This window comes from Leptonychotes weddellii, chromosome 7 (assembly GCF_054177405.1).
Source record: "Leptonychotes weddellii isolate Sample4059 chromosome 7, ASM5417740v2, whole genome shotgun sequence".
Lineage (NCBI taxonomy): Eukaryota > Metazoa > Chordata > Mammalia > Carnivora > Phocidae > Leptonychotes > Leptonychotes weddellii.
Window position 1 is genome coordinate 29,216,822 of NC_138375.1, and position 24,375 is coordinate 29,241,196.

The 24,375-nt window shown below is 39.8% G+C and overlaps 1 long non-coding RNA gene and 1 pseudogene across 1 annotated transcript in view; both read right to left on the minus strand.

Moving 5' to 3' along the window:
* LOC145722561 (uncharacterized) overlaps positions 1-24,375 on the minus strand; it is a 126,324-nt gene that overhangs the window by 21,211 nt on the left and 80,738 nt on the right. Inside the window, exon 2 of the long non-coding RNA XR_014146902.1 lies at positions 11,178-11,267. This is a non-coding gene — a long non-coding RNA (uncharacterized LOC145722561). The remainder of the gene's footprint in view (positions 1-11,177; positions 11,268-24,375) is intronic.
* On the minus strand, positions 18,439-19,400 carry LOC102733168 (small ribosomal subunit protein eS4, X isoform-like; annotated as a pseudogene).

The window sequence follows — 24,375 nt, forward strand, 5'->3', positions numbered from 1 at the left end:
GTTCCCTCTCTCGCTGTGTCCCTCTCTGTCAAAGAAATAAATAAAAATCTTTAAAAAAAAAAAAAAAGTCCCAAACTTTTCATCTCGTACAAGGTTAGCACAAAGAAGTAGAAGATAGTTGAGATCATGTCTGGAGTGGATACAAAATGCCTTTCTGTCACCCAAGCCTGTCATCTTTATAACTCATAATTAATGGTTTGCAGAACGGTGGACAAATAAATCCTACATATATACTGAAAGAACATTAAGTTCCTACATACAGCCGTCTAGAAGATTCTAATCAAGGAAAAGGAAAGGAAAGATAATTCAGTCAAGGAATTGCTGCTGTTTTTTCAACTTTAGATCTCCTAGACTGTATCTAGAAATTGCACATTTAGTCAACTATTCATTAACCAATTTAGTAAACTATTGTGACTTTTTCCCTGAATACTGCTCAAAAGTGTCAAAAATAATAAAATACATGGGATTTATTCTACTATTGTTAGTAGCACCTCCTAAATACATATTCAAAATTGGTCCACATGCTTACACGTAGATAGTTATAAAGCTGGCTCTTCCACTTGTACAGACAAATGATCAAATGATATGCACTAAAAGAGAAATTGTGTAAAAATTTAAACATGCAAGATGTGACAGTCTGGTCCCTGATTAAGCCTCAAAAAAAAAAAAATTACTAAAAATAGACCAAGGAAGCAAACAAAAGAGTTGTTATGGAAACATATTTGAATCACTGAAAGCAAATTAAAGATTCCTCCTATTTGCCAAACATTACCACTCAGACACTACTGCACGATACAGGCCTGTGCAAATCAACATCATAAAACAGTACATGGAATGTAGCACTATGCTAGACCTCCAAGACAGTGCAAAACACTGAATAATAGGAAATCCCCCACTGGTAGGTAATTATGAAGTTCTTTACCTAAAGAATTTAATCTTTAATCCATCTTAAATTCATTCACTTATTTAACAAATATTTATTAAGCACCTGCCAAGTAGGGTTTGAAGCATCTGGAATTCAAAGATGAATGAAATCTTAATATATTACCAAGCTTAGAATTTCAGAAAGTCCAGACCAAGTCTGTTTTGCAAACAAGCGGTAGATAAGGGAAGGAGAATAAAAACATCCCTGTTTAGCTGGGGTAGATGTCACACAGCCCTAACTACTGGGCAAAGGCTAAATGTATAATTATACAGAGTTGATTTAAGGAGAAAAACAAACAAACAGGAAATGTAGACACTGTTCTAACAGACTAATTTTAAGCTTCAGGGTCTGAAGAGGAAATGCAAGCAGTAATTTTATCATAGCTAAACAGGAAATATATGATCAAGGAAAGGCAAACACCTGTCCAGAACCAATGACAAGTATGCAAAATATGAGGGAAAGAATACATGGAGTCCTGATTCTGAAGAATACTGGGGCATCCACTGAGGAAACTAGGCATGGTATCATCAGAGATGACGCTCCCCTGCATAGGCATTAGGACATCTCAGTAATAAAGTATATTTGTCCCCACCCCATTTCTTACCTCAACAGACAATACCCAGCCAGAGCCAACACAGTATACACAAAGATTAGGTGGGACTTGGCAAAATGCCAAGTAATATGGAATAACAAAATGTCTTGGGTCATTCTAACCTTCTGAGAATCAAATAAATAAATGTTGCCTGTTTAGCTCTGGAAAACTAAAGGAATGGGGAGCATTCGGCAATTACTATCCCTAGCTGCAAATAAAAGCTTCTGGAAGGGTTCCTCAGCTTTTAGAGCCCTGAGCATCTTAAATAATTAACATTTCTTAACTAATCCCCTACAAAAACAATTTAGATCTACTCACATTTATTTGCTTGCATGTTTCCCCAGTTCTTCTCCCTAAGGAGACTGCATATATTGCAGTTAGGAGTATAACTGGACAGCCTGGGTCAGAATCAGGCCCACCACTGTGGGCTATGTGATCTTAGAAGAGTTAATATTGCTTATCTTCAATTTCCTATCTGTAAAAGAGGAAAGATAGCAGAAACCTACGACTAGGGATTGTTGTGAGGCTTAACAAAGGCTACCATATGGTAAGATTTCAATAACTTTGGCCATAATGAGCATAGGGTGTTCACAGCATAGGGAAATGTAGTGCCAGTGGCCATCACGGGCTTGAAGAGAGAGTGTGGTCAGCATAGTATAGTGTTTTTAATATTTTTTTTTTTAAATTTTTATTTATTTATTTGAGACAGAGAGAATGAGAGACAGAGAGCATGAGAGGGAGAAGCAGACTCCCTGCCGAGCAGGGAGCCCGATGCGGGACTCGATCCCGGGACTCCAGGATCATGACCCGAGCCGAAGGCAGTCACTTAACCAACTGAGCCACCCAGGCGCCCCGTGTTTTTAATATTTTATTGTCCTTCTTACTAGGCTCCTGCTTAAATGAATTCAAGTATTGACATATATGTATATTTAGCTCATCTATTCCAGAATGCCCCATAGTGGTCCTATGGGGTCTCTCTGAACATCCCCTCTCACCTGTGGTGAAACATCTGGAAGGATTATGCCTCTGTTTCCCTCATAAGTTAGGCTCTAAATAAGTTAGTTCCCATTCTAGCACTTCTTTTGAAAAGCAGATTCCACACTGAGCCCTGACTTCCAACATCATCTAGCAGGAACATGGACAGTGTGTCTTCAGGGCCCTGCCCCATGCAGCCTGGCTGAGGGAGCAAGGTTCCCCAGTAAGTGGGGAAGATCACTTAAGTAAGTGATCACTTACTTAAAGATCACTTGAAACCATTCCACTCTGAGAATGGGCCCCTGAGTCCTTGCTGGCCATGTAGACTTGATTTTCTTCTGTACTCACTAGTGCCTGGACAATAAACTAGCCCTGCCTGAATCTATAGGGCAGAATCCCTACAAGGTGCTTTAATGGTTCCTTGCTGTATGTTCAGAATGCACATATTATGTTCAATATACAAGAATTATTTAGATCTTGGGGCACCTGGGTGGCTCAGTCGTTAAGCATCTGCCTTCAGCTCAGGTCATGATCCCAGGGTCCTGGGATCAAGCCCCGCATCCGTCTCCCTGCTCGGCAGGAAGCCTGCTTCTCCCTCTCCCACTCCCCCTGCTTGTGTTCCCTCTCTTGCTGTGTCTGTCTCTGTCAAATAAATAAAATATTAAAAAAAAAAGAAGAATTATTTAGATCTTCAAACTATCAAGCCAAAGATAATGCTCCAAGTAAAACCAAACCTAAAAAAAAAGTCATTTTAAGTGAGAAAAAACATAACAGAAGTAGAGTCATCTTTCCTGACTTCTTGGGTACCTTTTATCAGGATCTTTAATCAATACAGCTTAGAGCCCCAATACACCATGATCTTGAAACTTCATACCAGGTTGAATAAAGATCCCCAGAATATTGTAGCTTGAATTATTGGTACTTAGAATATAGAAATTAAAGCCATCAAATCTCAGGTTTCTCTAAACCAAGACTGTAGCATCACGAAAATATACAGTGTTGGTGGAAATGGTCCAACTGACCTCCACTCTGAGGCATTCTTTTTGGGCCCTCCTATGCAGAAAGCTGAAGGATCATTTGATGGCCTATGAATCTACCCTGTTTCTTCCACACCTCAACCTTTCCATTTTTAGCTCCAGCAATGCTAGAAAATATACAGAATATCATGCCCAAAAGAGAACTGACTTGAAGCAAACACTTTACAAATGGGCACCTTTTAAAAATCTGGCTCTCTTTTAAGAATTGTCACAGTTAAGAAATAAAATAAGGCACAGATTGTGGCTACCTAAATACCATAAAATGCACTCCAATATTAGGAGTGTGTTTGCTATTGTAATAAGACAAATGCCCAGTTATGAGGCAAAGACTAACTGAACTGATCCGGTTCCAAATGGAGATAGAGGTGTTTACCTTCAGCTATTTTTTTCCGAGAAGAAAAAATACATATTCCAAAGAGGTAGGTGCTCTTTCAGTAACAACACTATGCATCCAAATTCTCTGAAGGCTCTTGTCACATGCTGATAAGATTACTACTCTCTGCATGTTTTCTGTGGATAACCAAAGACCAAGGAGAACATATGCCTGCTTGGGTAAGACAACCAGCTAATGTGAAAAGTGAAGCTACTCCCCAAAGCAGCTAGAAACACTCACATTGAAAGAAGGCCAATCTCGTTATTCTGGTGGTCCTCAAAATTTTCAGGGCATAAAAATCACCTGGAATACTGTGAAAACTACATATTCCCAGAACTCTATCCCTCAAGCATCTCAGAGGATGCTTGAGGAGTAAGGCCCAAGAATTTGTATTTATAACAAATATTCCAGGAATATCATAGATGTATGATTAAAGGGTTGGAAATAGGGCCCACAGGCAAGGGCTAAAGAATGTGAGTTACTCAGAAAAACAGAGATAGGATTTCATTTTTTTTCCAAGTACTGTATATATAGATTATAGATAGAGATAATAAAGGAACAATTTTCTATTTTTACTAGACTGGACCACTTCAAATTCCAACAAAGACATATAGATAAGACAGGCTAACTGAACATTATGTTACTTGGCTAATTATAGTAAAGAACGGAAATTATAGATATTTCCTCTGGAAGGATTACAAGAATAAAGTATCAGGATTTCTTTCAGGGTTTTTTTAAAGAGCTGGACTTTCTAAAAACAGGGAAGACAAGGAGACTGCCCGGAAAGATTTATCATCTGATCCCATTGTGATCTTATGAGAGGAAAGAGCATCTTTTCCAAGAACTCTTGATGTCACTGGAGAACTGCTGTCACATGTTGGCCACATGACCCCAACACTGCTTCCATCTGTTTATCCTGTTCTTGCCAATCACTGTTTATGCCCTCACACAGGTAAACAAGCTACGAGAAAGTCAGTGCCAAATTAATTTGGAAGTAACTGGATTCCGTTTAACTAGATGCTACCTGGAGGGGCAGGGGGGACTGGCTCTTAAATACACTCCTGCTATTCTTAAACTCAGCATAAGAGAAACCCTGAATCCCCTATCTTTTTTCCCAGGAAACATATGCAGCCCGTGCAGGTAAGAGGAGGAGGAGGAGGAGAAGGAAGAATAAGGAGGACTAGCAGAAGGAGGAGGAGGACAAGAAGGGGAAGATGAAATGGAGAAGAGGAGGGGGAAGAGGAGAAGGTCCTTCAGTGTGAGTGAACCACATTTTCACATATAATTGGCATGACCTGTTGTGCAAGAATGAATAATAACTTTGAGAGGGGGACATGAAAATATATTCATGTTCCTCTGACTGCCATATAGAAAATGTTGTAAAAATTACATTTGTTCCCCATGTGTTTTATTAGTACAGGGTTTCTCAACCTTGGCACTATTGACCTTTTGGGTCAGACAATTTTTTGTTGTGGAGGCTGCTCTGTGCATTGTAGGATATTTTGTAGCATCCCTGGTTCTACCCACTTGATGCCTGAAGCACTCCCCATCCCCATTTGGGACTATCAAAATATCTCCAGATACTGTCCCTGGGGGATAAAATCATCCATGGTGAAGAACCACAGTACTAGAGCAATAATCCAGCATGGTAATCTCAACCTGCTTCTAACTGCTGAAAGTAATTTTGCCTTAGTTAGCATCATTTCTGAGTCTTTTCCTCTGTCTTGTTGTTTAGACATAACAATACATAGGAAAGATGGGGAAGATTTCACCAGCACTAATGAATAGGAAACACACAACCAGGAGAAAATCACTGCAGATCATAACCCACCATGGGAACTCCCAAGGGAAAAAAAGCTGGGATACAGCCAGAGTGCTCCCAGGTACCCATAGCTCCCACAACTGAAAGTGGCCACAGAAGGGGACCAGAGTCATGGTTCTGCCAGTATCTTCTCCTTATTTGGACTGATCCTCCTCTGTACCTAGGCTTGAATGTACATAAAGATGTGATGTCAAGTAATGTTTGTTTTGGTTGTCACTTTGGTGACCTGGTATCTTAAAGTCATGGGTTTTGGAGTCATGCTAACAGAGTTCAGACCCTAGTTCTGCCACTTACGAGCTGGTGATCTTCAACAAATGACTTTACCTATTCAAGTCTCAGTTCCCTCATCTATAAAATAAGAATAATATAATCAACTCTATGAGGTGTAGTGAGAATGAAATGAATTAATGTATGTAAAACAAAGGACCAATGTAAGCATTCAATGAATTCTAACTTTTTTTGTTGTCATTTCGTTGTTGCTTTTACTGCTACTGAAATCACTGACATCATCATCATCATACCAATGGATCCTAAAAGTTCTTAGACTCCAATGAGTTCAGGAATTCCAGGCCAAGGACCACTGCTTCAGCCCATTCCCCCTTTCCTCTTTGACATCTAAGAAATATCTATAATCTTCTAACTTAACCCCACTGGGTGAATTCATAGTAAAGTGGTGTTGTCTTTGTCGCTAACCCAACTATCATTCCCAATTTTATGAATATCTTTACAAGGGTGCCCTCTATGTCTTAAATTGAAAACATAATCCTAACAATGAGAATTTCGGGCATTGCAACAAATTTGAGGCCAGATTTGGGGGGTTAGAAGGACCTATCAATTGATCTTCATTCACAGCATCTTATAAGAAGCCACCCAAGAATAAGCAGAATCAGCTTTTCCAGTGTCTCCACCTTCAGTCAGTGGTAGGAAGAGAGGGTGAAAGCTGGCACTGAAACAGAAAATGTGGCTAGTGACAATATGCGACTGTGAACTTTCAGTTTCAATATCCCTTTCATCCTTCACCCCTGACTACTTGCCAGAGAAACTGCATACTTCTCACAGCCTGCAAAAGTCATGGCCCTCTTCTCTCCCAAGAGAAATCTTAACCATGCTTCAAAGATCAATTCAAAAGTACTGCTCCATGAAACATTCTCTGACAGCCCAAAGTTGGAGGCAATCACTCATAGAACTGTAGAGCAAGAAGAAAGCTTTGCTAATTTTAGGGTCTGAATAAACTTCATGGTTTAAAGATACAATCAAAAGGCTTGTGGTAGAAAAAGAACCAATGAATTCCAACTATCCACACTCCACTTGAAATTATGAATTACTTTTTTTCAGTGTTTCAGTTGTTGGGGTTTTGTTCATCTGCACATATTTGTCTCAGGGTCTGCTTTTATAGGAATCCAAGCAAATCCAGTTCATAATATTTATGCCTGTGAGGGTGTAAGGAAGTAATCAGACCCACACAGTATGTGGTAGGAACATATATTTTCACAGACTTTGAAAGGTAATTGAACAGGCTGTCAAAAGTTTAAAAGGGCATACCCTTTGAACCAGGTATTCGTCTTCTAAGACTCTCTCCCGTAGTAATGCACACAGAAGCACAAAGATAAATATGAGGTGTTGTCTGTGGAATACTATATAATGGAGAAATACTGGAGATATCTGTTAATATATCAGTCAAAATATCTGTCGTTAGAGGGGTGCCTGGGCGGCTCAGTTGGTTAAGCAACTGCCTTCGGCTTAGGTCATGATCCTGGAGTCCTGGGATCGGGTCCCGCATCGAGCTCCCCACTCAGTGGAGAGTCTGCTTCTCCCTCTGACCCTCCCCGCTCTTATGCTATCTCTCTCTCATTCTCTCTCTCAAATAAATAAAATCTTAAAAAAAAATCTGTCATTAGAATAATAATTAAGTTACAGTGTAAGCATTCTATAAAACACAATGAAACTATTAAGCATGAGTTTGGTCTATATTTACTGCTAAGGAAAGATGTTTATGATATACCAATAAGCAAAGAAAATCAAATTTAAAAGACATATGTATTGTGTTCTATATCTGTTATTTTTCTCTTTCTATCTGGAAATACACACACACACACACACACACACCCTCAGACTATTAGCATGGTTACTACTGGGAAGGGAGATGACTTAGAGGTAAAAGTGGTGGTCAAGGTGGTACAGAAGGGAAATGCCTCTGTATTTTTCTAATGACTGCATATTACCCTTAAAATTGAAAAAGAAATGCAATGCATTTGGAAATGAACATCTGAAACATTCTTCATCATTTTTTCTTAAACTCCACCATCAGTACTGGCTGCAAGAGAATTCAGAGGATTTTAGCTGCATAATCTCTTATCTGACATATACTAGTATAAAAGATGGGTTGTAACCAGATTTAAGCTCACAAGTGATCTAAACAGTAATTAAGAAGAAAAATTATCTGTTGACACTTTTGTCTTATATATGATTGCTTGCTCTTTTAAGATGAAAAATGTCGCATGGACAGAAAATATACTTCAAATACTCATTATGGTTTTCATAAGCAAACTAAAGAAAATCATAATTACAAGGATAAACAGGAAATTAAAATCAATGATAAACATATGCCTAAGCCTCCAGAATTTTGTTTTGTTTTGTTTTGTTTTGTTTCTTTATTCAGGAAATTAAATGATGTTAAATGACAAACATTTGAACTCTTTCAAGTGTTTGAGAGGAAAACTATGGCAAAAGACATTACTGGCAGTGGGACTGAAGAGATTTTTTTTTAATGCAGTGAAAAACTAACTACCAAGAAGAGCCAACCCATTGTGACCCGTGATTTTTGGCTGCAGAATTTGCTTTCCATAGGATTCTATGAGCGTGCGTGGGTTTGGGAGATTACCTGCAGGCTCGTTACAGTGAATCCCATAATGTAGTAAGAAAGAAAGGGGGTTGGTGGTGAAAAACATGGCCCTTGCTTGGGTGTGTTATTATGAGCAAAGAATCCTAAGTTTTAACTTTCTGTAAACTGGGAATACTTATATTAAATGGCAAGATTACTCCAAGGATTAAATGAGAACACATAGATAGATGTGTTAGATAGATAACGACTACTTACATGTTGATTTTTGTCATTATTCCATTTGTATTTTCTTAAACTTTTGTATTGGGATGCATAATAGCATGATGACTGGGGCAGCTGGGTGGCTCAGTTGGTTAAGCATCTGTCCGATTCTTGGTTTTGGCTCAGGTCATGCATGATCTCAGAGTCATGGTGACTGAGTGAGCCCTGCATTGGGCTCCACTTTCAGTGTCGAGTCTGCTTGAGATTATCTCCCCCACTCCCTCCCTCCCCGCCCCGCTCCTCCCTCAGCTCACACATGCTCTCTTTCTCTCTTAAGTAAATCTTAAAAAAATAATAGCATGATGACTAAAAGATGTAGAAGACTTGAATAATACATCACTTCCGTAAAATTATTCCTAATCACCGACAGCCTGATCAATGTGACTGGCAGGTATCTATGGAAACTCAGGAGGAACAAATAAGCTGGCACTGACATGCAGCAGCAAATAATGTCTATTAAATCACTTGGTTAATGATACAGGGTCCATTCATTCAGCCAATACTTATTGAGTATGAACTGTGCTTCATGCACTGTGTTAGAGTCTGTGGACAGACTGTACTGAGCAAAACAGGGTTCCTACCCTAACAGCTTAGAAACTAGTGCAGATAAAAGGCATTAGGAAAAAAATTCATAATTCTAAGTATGCAGTAGTTAGAAGACAATGCCAGGAATCACTGTGAGAGAGTGGCCAAGTGAGAAAAGGAAGGGAAGAGACCAATAAAGAATACACAGACTAGCCAGCTACCTGTATGGTAGAGTGGTGAACTGTCTGAGTTTATGTGGAATTAAGAAGGTTCCCATGACACAGGACTTTTCCATTCCAAAAATGGGGCAGTCCCCAAAAAATCTGGAATGAGTTGATCACCTTATTGTATGAGCAACTGGGTCTCAATCATTCAGGAGACCTTCACAGAGGATGCATAGAACACAACTTAGAATTATCTCAAAAAAAGGCAAGGGAGTATTTATCCCTCAATGGCTTAACCCTCAGTGGTTGAGGGAGGGTCACTCCAAGGCACTATCTTTCATTTACTCTCCATCTGACCTGTGCGTGCTCCTGTATCCAGGGAATGCCCTCCAAGAAAGACAGAGGAAAATGTTGGCATGTCTAAGAAGTGTTTGCAGGCAAACTCTGGGGTCACCCACAGGGATATCAGCAGGGCACCAACACCATCTGACACATGATTATTTTCCCCCATCTCATAGGCAAAAGGATGATTTCAATGTTATTTTCATTTGGATTCTCTAACTAGTGGAGAGTTTAGACCTAACTTCGTATTTACATCCCTTCTTGTGCATTTAACAACAACTTTAGGGTAGGTTATTTTCTTGGCCTGGGACAACTGAGCTCCATAATAAAAAGCAAAAAAAATTTCATTCAATTTACCTAGAATATGTGCATGTGGGGGTGGGGGTAGTGGTGGGAAGCAAGGTAAACTCTTTCGTGTGAACTGAAGGTGAGAATTGATCATTTAGTCATACTGTTCCCAGTGCCATAATCCTTGTTCTACTTCCCTTTACCTTTAAAGCAGAATTGAGATCCTTGAGTTTTGTCTGTCATATTTTTCAAGTTCCCACTGAGCTGAATTATGGGCATGATTCATATCTGTCTCTCCTCCAAGGCTCTTCTCACATACCCATTTCCTCTCAGGTGTATTTTCAGATCACTCCTCATTCTCCATAAGCTATAAACTGCTGTGGGTGTGCACTGCCTGCTTTCACTTCTGCTGGGACCACTGCTGTATACTTCTGTTTTCTTCAAGCCTCACTCACTGCAGCCTATTTTGAATGGGACTCTAGCTCACTCAGGGGGGAATCAGGGATGTTTAATGAGCTGTCATTACTGAAATCTAACACACTCAAATCTCTTGTGTAACTGAAAACCCAGGATGTTGCTTAGCTTACAAGCTACAGGCTAGGGAACTCACTGTATCATAATAAGAACATGAGCTTTGTACCTTCAGAAGATAACTAAATTATAAATTTAAACTTTAGATCCTGTCACTTCATTGATTAAACCCTCAAATATTTCTGCGACTACCTAAGACCTGTTGTCATTAATTTTACCTAGTTTTATGCATTCCATTTCACCGTGTTTCTCAGCACATTTCTCAGCCCTTACCAAAGCTATCCTCCAATCATGATTATAAACTGACAGTACCTTAGAATGATGATGTTTGATGATTTTACTACTGAGCAGCAAGTAATCTATATAGTTCCTGTCTCATAAACAAATTGCTTAGACTTTTTCAGCTAACCTTTTGTCTCAAAAATGTGTCCTTATTTCAGAGTGGACCAGCCTTCATTTAAAAATACAGCAACTGAATAACAAGACTGTAAGGGACCTACCTGAGGTCACACAACTCGTGGTCAAGGCTAGAAGTTCTCTTCCTATGCTGCTTCTCTTTCATCTATGTCATCCATCTTCTTCTTGCTTCTCTGGAAAGAAAAGAACATCGCAGACAGTCATCTTCCCATTCATCCACCTAACTCAGACCTCTGTGCTTCAGGATTTTCCTCTGCCACCACCATGCCCCACCCTTCAATCATTCCATTTCAGAGACAATCGGACTGGCTTCTTTGCAGGACCTTGACAGCACTGACCTCCACAGGCATGGCATGAATTCCAGGAGCACTTGCAGCCTTTTCCAGACATTTGGTACTCTCAGTATCCTATCTGGATAGTTATTTACATCTTCATAAATAATGTATCTGTCTGCCCAACTGCAAAGTCAAGGCCCTTGAGGACACACTACAGATTTATATAATTTGTTGCATTCCCCACCATGCCTAAATGCCTATCACTATGCATATGATAGATGTTTCACAAATATTAAAGAGGATGCTCATGACAATTCCATATGTAATTATATGCATAACTTACATGTATATGTTATATATAATATGTGATATATACGTACATATACACAAATAATTTTAATTGTTTATTCTTGAGAATAAAATTACATTTAGTACTGAAAAAATAGTAAGCGATACTGGCTCCCAAATACAGTGCTGCCTGTACAGAGACCTGAGCAGATTTCAACAAGTGTGTCTACGTGAAATAAAGCAGGGAAGTTATTTCTTGTATTTTGTTGTGATTTTTGTGTTTGTTAGAGCAATCACAGTATGGAACCAAAGAGATGAACCTGCATTTAGAGAGCTAACAATTTTTAGTAGACTCCTGATGTGAAATGTTTTTATTCAATCTACTTCCCCAGTGATGGCAAAGCTGAGGTCAAATTCCGCAACATTTGGAAAACCGATAAAACGTAAAGGCAATGTTTGTTGTAGAGTTCCAGGGCCAAAGGATTATGAGGCACAGAGCAACACTTCTATGGGTCAATGGACAACAGGGCCAGAGAAATGCAACTCATGTTTTTTATCTTGCCATGCCTTTAGCAAGGTTTTAGGAGTGATATTCTGCCCAAATTTCTCCTTTAAGGTATATGTGGGGATCTCTAAGGTGAAAAAAGGGTTAAGATAGGACTTCAGGGGGCAAAATGTAAAAAAAGGAGAAGCTTTAGCTAAACAAAAGAGAGTTGTTTGTTTGTTTTGACCATCAGGTATTTAAAGGTAAGCAACATTTACAGCTCTACCAGACTAAGACAGGCATGAACTGCCACATGGAAGCTGGGAATTTTGTAGGCAAAGGAGGAAACATGTTAGGAGAAGAGTATGTATTGCTACATAGGTGAGGTACACCTTAAATGCTCCAAACAGGGATTTATGCAAAGCAAAAGTTTTGAAGCTGCCACGTGGTAGACAGGTACTATGTGAAAAGAAGTTTGCATGCCTGAATGTGCACAAAATTCCCAAAGTAAAAATTTTAGCTCGGAATTGTAATCCAAGTCTTCTACTGCCCTAAGGAAAGGGTAATAATAAGAGCCTAATGTTCCAGAGCCCAGGAGTGGGTGGCTTTTGGACAGGACACTTCTAGCAGGACACTGGTGTCAGCTTACTCAGCACACCTCTAGTCCCCAAAATGTGTCAATAAAGGGCTAGACATTTGGGCGTTTGGAGCTTAAAATTACCATTCTGAAAGTAGCCAACAAAAATGAATAAACTATGCCAACCTATAAAACATGAAACCACAGAAAGATATGGACACTCACATTGATACCCATTCTATCCATTGAGTAGCAAAGAGCTAAAAGAACAAAAAAGCCAGGAACTGTCACAAGAATCATTGATCTTCACGGTTCTGTCGTGTTAGAAAGCAAAATAGAAAAGTTCACATTTGTGAGACTGGAAACACGTGCACATACATATATAGTTAATGAGGTAGTATAAAGTGAGGAAATCTAGTTCCCCTACTTGGATAGAGTAGATGGGGTTTGGCACAATTCCATGGAAAAATAAAGTGACAAACATTTCAATATTCCTTATATAAGGTGGTATTAGAAAAAGAAATGGTCTGGTGCATAACCTGCCTTTCTCTTCAAGGAAACTCTCAGGGCACCAGGGTCAACATGAGACTTTGAATGGATAAAACTCCTGTATTCTTTTTCAAATTTTTTTGGAAGTTGGTAGAGTAGAAAGCATAATTTTTTTATATACATAATACGGAGCTTAAAAGTTAAGCATGGCACAATGGCAAGGAAATGTATTTAATCTTATCTTCATATTTGGACTTAAAACAGAAAACAAACTATTCTGGCCAGTTGCCCTGCACCAAAATCATATTCCATATTCTTCCCTAAAACCAGACATCAAATTCTAAAAGCCAAAAAGCCATCACTGACCTTAGACCCCAAAAAGAGCCCAGTAGGATGAACATAAGCAGGCTGAACTATGTTTATATTCTTTTTTTTTTTTTTAAAGATTTTATTTATTTATTTGACAGAGAGAGACAGAGTGAGAGAGGGAACACAAGCAGGGGGAGGGGAGAGGGAGAAGCAGGCTTCCCACGGAGCAGGGAGCTCGATGCGGGGCTCGATCCCAGGACACTGGGATCATGACCTGAGCCGAAGGCAGACGCTTAACGACTGAGCCACCCAGGTGCCCCCTATGTTTATATTCTTAGATCAAGTTTATTATGAGTTATAACCCCTGCATTTTATAGTAAGTTATCTCATGCATTTTATTATGAGTTACTTGGTATGGCTACTGGTCAGATCTGCGACAGGCATTTCCATGAGCAAAAAAAAAAAAAAAAAATAGTTGTTTTTCTTTAACCTTTCTGAACAACTCTGAGTCAAGACCAAGCCCAGGTTACCTGCTATGATTCAAGGAAATGCAATTCTAAAATATGACAGAACAGTGAACAGTTCAAAGGCCAACCTTTGAACCTTGTGCTTTGGGTGTTCAGAAGTCACTGATAGAATGCAAACACCCTTGCTAGGTCTATATCATCTCAGGCCTTATCAGCCGACAGCAAAGCTGTCTTCTATCTGTATTCAAATAGCCCTTTAATCAAGCCCTAAAGCATAATTTATATGTTTTTTTATAATTTCCTTGTTGGTTTAAGTATTTTATATTTGAAAAAAAAGTTATCCGGGGTATTATCTGGAAAACTTGCTTAACCTTATAAAGTTGAATCAATATGGTCACTGAATTTTAGGAAGGATTAATGATCAAGCATATATAAAATACCAGATTTAAGTAAACCTCGTATTTCCCAATACCGGGATGTATCCTATAAATGTCATTATTTTGAATTAAGAATTAATGTTAACATTCCCGAATGTTTAAGTGTTTGATAGAATTTGCAAAAAAAAAAGTTTATTTTCAACGTTTCTTTAAATTTAAAATAAAGCTTACATTCATGGCCACCGGCAGACAGCAAAACTCTTGTACAACTGCAGCCCAAGTTTAATACAGAGGTGGTGGTTTGGGATGGTGGCAAGTAGAGACGACAAGAAGCCAAAGAGAATCAAGAGAATCAGTATTTGTCTCTGAACAGTCAGCCTAACCCAAAGTTGAGACCTCACAAGTATAAATTCCAAAAACAAAAAGGAATAATCAAGAATATAATCAGGCTACCTGGAGAAAGACAGAGACATCAGGATCCTGGAAAAAAAAAAAAAAGGTGGGAACGTATGGGAGCATCACAGTCACAAACAAAGGAAATCTGGCTCAGGAAAGAGATAAGGAAGCACCAAGATATAAAGTAACCAATGGAGGGGCGCCTGGATGACTTAGTCGTTAAGCGTCTGCCTTCGGCTCAGGTCATGATCCCAGGGTCCTGGGATCGAGCCCCACGTCGGGCTCCCTGCTCCACGGGGAGTCTGCTCCCTCTCCCCCTCCCCCCTGCTCATGTGTGAGCTCTCTCTCGCTCGCTCGCTCTCACTCTCAAATAAATAAATAAAATCTCTAAAATTAAAAATTAAAATTAAAAGATAAAGTAACCAACAGAAACAAGGGAAAACCACTGATTTGGATTGCGTGTGCAAGAGATGCTGCCAGCACCAGGCTACAGCTGTCACGTTCTTCTATGCCTTGACCCAAGCTTGTGGTTAATTACTTGCTCAGCCAGCCTCCCTCTCCACAGGGTTTTGACAATCTCAGTGACTATCTGGTTTTGCTCTCATTGGCACCAGTATGGGCTAAATAAAGTACTTATGTCTGGTCTGTCATCTAGCACGTGCTCAAAAAACATTCATTGGTTTTTATATCCTCTTAACTACAAAACCACAACCAAGGATCAGATATGTTTTCCTATTAATAATTGAATGAATATATACATACTAAAATTCCAAAAAATGTTTTTGAAGAGTAGAGTGTGAGGTTATATCTGAAAAGTTTTATAGATATCTTTGAGGGTTGAGCTCTTAAAACCACCTTGTCAACGAATCTTGGAGAACTAGAAGTGTGTATAAAACTCTTTATGATGCTAACAAGGTTCTGATTAGCCCCAAACCACTTACAGCCCAGGGGGAAAATTCTAGCTCTCCAGAGGCTTCTTCCCACATCCAAAGAACTTCAACTGTTCTTTGAGGTGACTTATGGTCACTGTTCTACTAGAAAGCTTCTTTTCAAATCTGTGCAGCATGCTACTATGTCAAACTCTGAAATGCTGCATGTGCTAAAGTAAGTCAGAGATGACTGGCCAGATTAGGGGAAAAAATATTGTGGGCAGGCAACCAGAGACAAATTTGGCAAGAAAGGATGTCAGTGGGGATTTCCAGAATCTCTACACTGAAGGATAGTGATACTGATTACAAATAATTTAGCAGCGAGTTAGTGAGGAGAATCCACCAGTGGCAGAAACTATAATACTTTTTAGGGAAAAAGGAGCTTAAGGACTATAAAAAACAAATGCCAAGAAGGTAACCTACAACCTACAACTATCAATTCTGCCATAGGGAAACAAGGGAAAGAAAATGTTTCATAGAAAACCGCTTCACAACAAACACCAAAACTACTCTCCTGACAAGGTCTTACCACAGATATTTTTCACAGATATAATTTCACAGATATCTAACTCTCCACTATACCACAAAATGCTTTTCTAAGATTTGTGCTATCTTTATAGTATCTGGCAATTATGGAACAGGCTTCACTTTTAGCTAAAAGAAGGACTCATCACTAGGACATGAATTACTTTTAGCCCAGACAAGCCACAAAAAGTACAGTCTCAAATGAATGTTCAAGGCTCTCAAAACACACACACACACACACACACACACACACCCCACCACCACCACCACCAATAACACAGATAGAAACCACAGACCAGTGTTCTTAATTTCCAGTTATGGCTTGTCATGAAGAGTCCCCTCTCTTATGTATCTCTGTGCCACAAAGAAAAGGAAAAGATGTGTGTAATTCTAGTTTTAACACCAAGCGAGACCCTTTCCTTTCTCTCTGTGAACACTTCAGGGGTTTTGTCACTGCCCCCAGAAAATGTACTATCAAGGCCCACAACCCTACCTACGTGACTTTTTACAGAACAAGGAAGTTGCCGCTGCCTGTCTTTTACAGCGGCCACATGCGCAGGCTTCTCAGTGCAAACCACAGCAGCTTGGGTTTGCTAAGAGTCCTACCACCAGAGCAAATGTGCAAAGAGGCTCTCAGTCATCAGCCACCAAAGGAGGAAACAAATACCTCACATGGCACATAGAGAAAGCAAATGCTCTGGCAGGGTGTTGCCTAGAGCTTCCAGAAAAGGAAGTAACAGGTAGCAAACCAGACCCAGGACAGAGTGAATTCTTCATCTGGTGAACCCACACAAGGCTGTAACCTTGCTGATCTCAAAGGTCAAAAAAATACAGCAGATGCATTGCTCCCATGGATAGGGAAATATAACTATTTGAAATGCCTTCCATCACCATAAAATTTTGGTGCATTTAAATAATACTTAGATCTTGTACATTTATCATATGCATTTTTCCATGTTACAGGCAACTAGATTTCCTCTCAAAACTCTGTAATACAAGCTAAGCAAATCCTCCAAAAATTATATCTGTTGGAGAAATTACTGACATTGTTCACCCCCATATACAGTCATATACAGAAGACATCCTTTTGAACGGTTACATCCCTCTGATTTCCAATCTTTGGGTCAGAGAATTAGCCTAAACAAAGGCATCTTTAGAAAACCAGATCTAATTTCTTTACAGCAAAAAGGAACAGCACCCTAGCAATACAGTACACAAATGGAAGATGGCTGAGAGGAGAAAAACCAGGCTCTGAGCTGACATTATTTTTTTTTTAAAGATTTTATTTATTTATTTGACAGAGAGAAACACGGCGAGAGAGGGAACACAAGCAGGGGGAGTGGGAGAGGGAGAAGCAGGCTCCCCGCCGAGCAGAGAGCCCAACGCGGGGCTCGATCCCAGGATCGTGGGATCATGACCTGAGCTGAAGGCAGGCAGATGCTTAACGACTGAGCCACCCAGGCGCCCCGAGCTGACATTATTTTGGCCAATGTGTTCTTTAGCTACCTATTTCTATCCAGTGAGGGGCAGCACTGATTTTTCTTCCCAATAAAGAAAGAAAGACAGAAAGAAAGAAAAGAAAAAAGAAAAGAAGAGAAAAGAAAAAAAGAAATGGAGAGGAAGAGAGAGAGGGGGAGGGAGGAAAGGAGGGAGGGAAAAAGAGAAAGAGAGAGAGAAAGGGAGAAAGGGAGAGCGAGAGAGAGAAAGCAAAAGCAAAGGAGGAGAGAGAGAGGGAGAGAAGGAAAGAAAGAGAGGGGGAGAGGGAGGGAGGGGAGGAAATTAGCATATCTTCCAAACTATATTATGTAAGAAATCATTAAGTATATAGGAATGTAGTTTAGGACTTCCCTTCCAAGCAGCTGGGGTCCAGAGTGAGCCTGCAGACCTCCTAGCTCCTATTTTAGGTATTTTAGGAGGAGGGGGGAACTGTTTTGGGACTGAATCACTTTCCAAAGAATGCATTCAGTGTCCATCGACCAATCCCTCATATCTCTGCCTCTCCTGGGCTGCTGAGCTGGTCTTCTCCTTGCCTACACACCTGACAGTTCCAGAGCTTGGAAATAAGAGCTTGAAAGACAGCTGAAAAAAGATCATGTGTTAGGAGGATGCAGCAGGCGGGGGGGGGGGGGTGCTGTTGTACTTAACTGGAATTATTAAAGCTAAAAACCAAACTAGAAGCAGCCTATGGCAGATCAAGAAAGGCCAAAACTTCTTTGATACTCTTTCCTTCAAGAGATGGGGTCTCTTGGGGTCTGGTCTGTTGGGCCACCAGTCTCGTCTCTCTCTTCAGCAATGGTGAGATGGATACCCTTTCCACAGGGAAGAGAAATCCATGGTTTGTTGCCTTTGCCAATAACAAAAATGTTGCGGAGAGCTGGGTGGCAAAGCTGTTGCCATTGGCATCTTTCACGTGAATTACATCAAAAGAACCAGGGTGTCTCTCTCTGTTGATGATCACACCAATTCTTCCCAGGTTAGCACCTCTGGTCACCATATAGAACTTACCAGTATCAAACTTGATGAAATCAGTAATCTTTCCAGTCTCCAAATCAATCTGAATGGTGTCACTCACCTGGATGAGGGGATCAGGACAGCGGATGGTGCAAGCATCATGGATCACCAGATGAGGGATTCCTTTTGTCTCCACAAAGATCTTTCTCACTTTCCACAACTTATACTTGGCCTTCTCAGGTGTAATCCGATGAACAGCAAAGCGACCCTTGGTGTCATAGATCAGATGGAAATTCTCCCCACTCTTGTCAGTGCTGATGACATCCATAAAACCAGCAGGGTAGGTTATATCAGTTCTGACCTTGCCATCAATCTTAATAAAACACTGCAAACAGATCTTTACTTCATCCCCTGTTAGGGCATACTTAAGCCTGTTCCTTAGGAAAATGATGAGATGGAGTCACTATCTCAGCTTATGGGGACCAGTAGATGGGTGAGGGGCAAACACACAGGTCAATTTATCCAGCATCCACTGCTTTGGAACTGAATCACTTTCCCACTTTAGATGCTTCTTGGGACCATGAACCATGGCTGCGCTAAGCACAAAAAGAGGACCACCCCCTTCTGGTCATGAGCTATAATGCTTATTTGAAATCACCAGGTTTATGGTAGTTTGCATACAGCAATAGATAACCAGTACACAGCGTCTGAGAAGAGTGCATAATTTTAAAAACAAAATCTCCAATTACAGAAAACTCAATATATTCCAAATTTTAAAAACCAGTTAAAAAGTTTTACTATAATCTAAGTGTAAATGTTCCATAATATGTATAAGGGAAGAGGAAAGCTAGGGAGCAAAAGTATGCACCTCTTGCCTGGTTGCCAAAACAGGTATCATGTAATAGGTATGTTTCTAAAAGTTGTCTATAAGTTACATCATTGTAAATCTTTGCAACAAATATCAACTGAGTAACGGCTACATGTCAGTCACTGTGTTAACCACCAAGGTTGTAATAATGATCAAAATAGCATTTCTGCCCTTGAGAATCTTGCTCTCTAGTGGACAACTGACTAGTTAATACGTAAATTTTAAAATGGATTTAAATCAAGAGTTAGCAAACCTTTTCTATAAAGGACCACATAGTAAATATTTCAGGCTTTGCAAGCCAATTTTGCCAAAATAGAGCAAAAGCAGCTTTAAACAATACGTAAATGAATAAGAGCAACTGAGTTCCAATAAAACTTCATTTTTGGACACTAAAATTTGGATGTCATATAACTTTCACGTATCTTAAAATATTATTCTTCTTTTGATTTTTTTCAACCGTTTGGAAATGTAAAAACAATTCTGTACAATAGGCAGTAAACTGGAGTTGACCCTCAGGCCACAGTCTGCCAAACGCTAGTTTTGATTTTGATTGGATTGACCTAAAGCAGGTGGAACTTGCAAAATAAATAAATAAATAAAAGTTTAGTACTATCAGATGGGTTTACTGTTTTGGATTGCCATGGATACAAATAATAATCTTCTTTCTATTTCTGATTTCTTTCATGCATAGGGGCATGAGTCTGCAAGGCTTAGATGATTTACCAAGGAGGAGCTCTGGGGAGCATCAAGGACTCAGAAGAAGGGCAAAGTCACCCTATGAGGGAAGGAAACATAGAGATGGAGCTGGAGGACACATGAGCAAAGGAAGCCTGAGGTTGTGTGACTGTTAAGCAAAAAGTAGTCAAATAGCAGAAGTGGGACTTTAGGGGAAAGGACAGAGTGCCAGTATTTAAGAAAAATCTCCCTGCTTTGTAAACACTGAGTGCCCTTAGGTAAAGCTCCTCTTGGAACATACTTAAGACACCTAGAGCCAGGCAAATTGGAAGAACTGAGATAAAGAGAATTTAAGAAGACATTCTTCCTGCTGAATGGCTATTTCTGGTTATTTTCATCAGGTTGCCACTCACTTCTCCTTTAAACTTTGCCATTTTACTTTACGCTCAAATAAGCTCATTTTGACAAGAGACTCGCTAAAAGTTCAATGCTTTGCATACTAAAGTTTTGTTTCTGTTTTGTTTTTATACAAAGAACCTTCAAAAACGATTGAAAAATCTATGCAGTTCTCCAGAGGAAGTCTGTTGGCAACCTCCCCACCACCAGCACCCCCTCCACCCAGTGCCCCCCCATCCAGTGCAGGAGATGAGAGGTACCTCTACTGGGAGAAAAAAGAGTCAAAGACACAAAAATGTCTACCCTTTGTAGTCAACAGTAATGTATCTCCCGATGTATATCCTTCGAGCCTCCTTCCCAGGCTCTTGGTGGCAAGAAGGCGCACCCTCTGTGCCCAGGGTGGCAGATATGACCTATATTTTTATGTTCTGATGCTTTTTGTGGCTTCCTCTTCACCACATGGGGCCCATGATGCCTCAGTTCAAAGCACTCTTTCCAATAGCTTCGGCTTTGTCAGGCAAGTCCCCAACTATTTCGATCTTCCTGTCCATGCAGACACCCAAACAACAGGAATTAGGTAAGCACATAAACTGACCTAAGGCAGGTCTAGTCTGCTTTGGAGAACAAATGGAAAGTCCTGTAACTATATACAGGCGGCATTTTGCGTGATTTAAATAATATCAACTAGATGACTAATGACTTGTGGTCTTCTTTTCACTCAGAAGGTCATGTGATTCTTCTCTTGGGTCCAAATATACGACTTCCACTTTGCTTAACTTATAAAACAAAGACCTCCAACATTCAATTGTATAATTTTTTTTAAGTAGATTCTGTATTACCTCCCCCACTCTGCAAATCATGCTCTTTTTCACTTAATGCTTTAGCTCTTAATTGGTAGGATAAAGTTTAAAAATGTGACTGAAATTTTGCTCTTATTAATTAGTGATGTTTTCTATTAGAATGAACCCAATTCTGACCCTACGGACACACAACCTGTTTAGATAATAGCAGTGCTTATGTAATAATACCTTCCCAAAACACATCAACAGCACAAATTCGAAAACTGAAAGGAAGGGAGGGAGGGAAGGGGAAAGGTAGGCAGGCTCAGTTTCAATCAAAGACATATGTGGCTCATGTTTCTACCTCTTTTACCTAGGATTCCAATTTTGTAAGTGTTCCTCCCTACCTGTCCTATGCCTGAGCTGGTGAGGGACTTGGTTTTTCCTTCTACAAGAGAAAAATCCTTAGTACCTTCTTTCTCTAAAACCATTAGAAACAACTCAATGAAGTCAGTGCATAGAAGGTGAGGCATTCTCAGTCAACAAGAATCTGTCAGCCTTTCCAGGTATGACCGTCTCTCCATCTTCATTCTGCCAACCAGCTCACACTCCCTCCACCAGCCTCTGCCAGAATCTGCAACTGCCAAGAACAGGAGCAGGAGGCTTTCCTTCCAAGTGATCCAGCCAGTCCTGGATGACTGAACCCTACATCCTGGAATACATCCCTTCTCCCTAATCGCCTTACTCTTTAGGAAGCTGTGGTAGGAAGAATCAAGATCTCTGCAAAATATCCATGTCCATGTCCATGCCCAACTCCCTAGAGCCTATGAATATGTTGGGTTACATGGCAAAGGGGAATTTAAGGTTGCAGATGGAATTAGAGTTGCTAATGAGCTGGCCTTAAAAAAGGAAGATCACTTTCCATTATCTGAGTGGGCCCAGCATAACCATAAAGGCTCTTAAAAGTGGAAGAAGGATATAGGAGAGGAAATCAGAATGATAAAATACAAAAAAAACTCAACCTGCCATTGCTGGCTTTGAAAATGGAGAAAGAGAGTCCCAAGCCAAGGTACACAGGCAGCCTCTACAAGCTGGAAAAAGCAAGGAAGAGGATTCTCCCCTAGAACCTCCAAAAAGGAACACAGCACTGCTGACACTTTGATTTTAAGTCAGTGAGATCTGCATCAGACTTCCAATGCACAGAGCTGTAAGATTATAGATTGCTGTTGTTTCAAGCCACTAAGTTGTGGTAACTTGTTACAGCAGCAACAGAAAACTAATAAAGAAACCACTGGTACAAACCAAGTCCACCCTACTTGGGCAGCCATCCTCCACTCATCCTAGACTCTCAGGCTGAAGCCCAGGCACATAGATCATCCCACTCAGGCATGGGGTCCCAGTCTTCCCAGTGTACCCTCCCTGGAGGTTGACATGGGACCACATCTGCACATCTACTCTCTCTAGACTTAACTCACTTCTAAAATTCCCTCCATAATTCTAAGGATAGTTATGCAAATTGTTGGATTGATCCGCCTACAGAACATCCTTGTAGATGTGCAAAATGAGCCCAACTTTTCATTCATTAATTAGAGAAATACTTACTGTTGAGCCAAATGATCCCTAAATTTCCTGTCTACTCTAGACTCTAAGCGAAGTAAAGCACTCATACAAGCAAAAAGATTATAGTTATTCTGAGAGCAAATGTTCAAGAAAATTTAACTACTTAAGTAAATGCCTTTGCTATTACTTTTATTTTTTCTCTCATGTTGGCCTTCTCTAGAAATTTTAGGAACTGTAGGTCAAAAAGCTCTAAGTGGCATGCAGTTCTTTGCTTTGTCTTTGTAGGTACTTGTCTTAATATAAAAAACCCCTAGTCTGGTTGAAAGGTAAATGAATTGCCCAGAGAACCGGCCCTTTGTTGGTGGCATAGTGCAGTGGTGGAGGCCCAGATCCCAAGTTTGACTGCTCAGGGTCTGAACAAGCCTGGCTCTGTTTCTCACAAGGGGATGAGTTACTTAACTTCTCACTGCCTCTGTCTCCCCATTTGTAAAATGAGCAAATAACAATACTTTACAGGATACTTGTAAAGCTAACTACATTAATACATATAAGAAGCTCAGAGCACTGCCTGGCATAGTGCCACTGATCACTGTCACACTTGGTTACTCCTTTGGTTCTTTTATCATCAGGGTTTTGGATTTCCTGATAACTTCTGGTCTTGCTAAAAGCCAGACTTTCCAATACATGGCTTTCCAAAAGGAAATACAATGATTTACTTATTTCCAATAGCCATACAAATATGAAATCCATGTTTGGAAAACTTTGCAATGCTTCTTTTAAGCTGCTAAACTCCCCTTAATTAAGGTTCAAAGTAAGTTCCTGCAATGGTCTTAATACATACCACTCAAAATTACCTCCCCTAAGCTATTTTATAAAGTTCCCAAGAGGAGAAATCCTCAAAGTATATACGGCAGTCCATCAGTGTTTAACAAACTGGGATGTTTGTTAAAATGTAAATTCTCAGTCCTTACTTAAGACTTAATAAATTGGTACGGAGGCCCAAAAATCTGAATATTAATAAACACATTATAAATAGTATATTATTCTTATGCATAAAAAGTTTAAGAAACATTGCCTTAACAATCTTTAATTTAGAGTCTACCCTCATTTTATTATGTTAGATAATTCTGCAGGTAAAGGCACCTATGAAAAAAGGTGAGGCTTAACTGATTTATATATCATTCTCTTGTAAGACATATTTTAAATAAATCACCCATCTGCTTTCTCAAGAAAGAAAAATAGAAAGACCTAGCATACTGAGGAAAGTGTCTCATTAACAGAGAAAAGCATTACTATCTCATAGCTCAGACACCACAGGATGGATGAATCTTACAATGCAGTCTAAGGAACACAATTACACATGGTTTTCACAGTAGACACTCCATTACGAGAATCTAGATTCTAATATTAGTTTTTGAAATGTACTCCCATGTGAT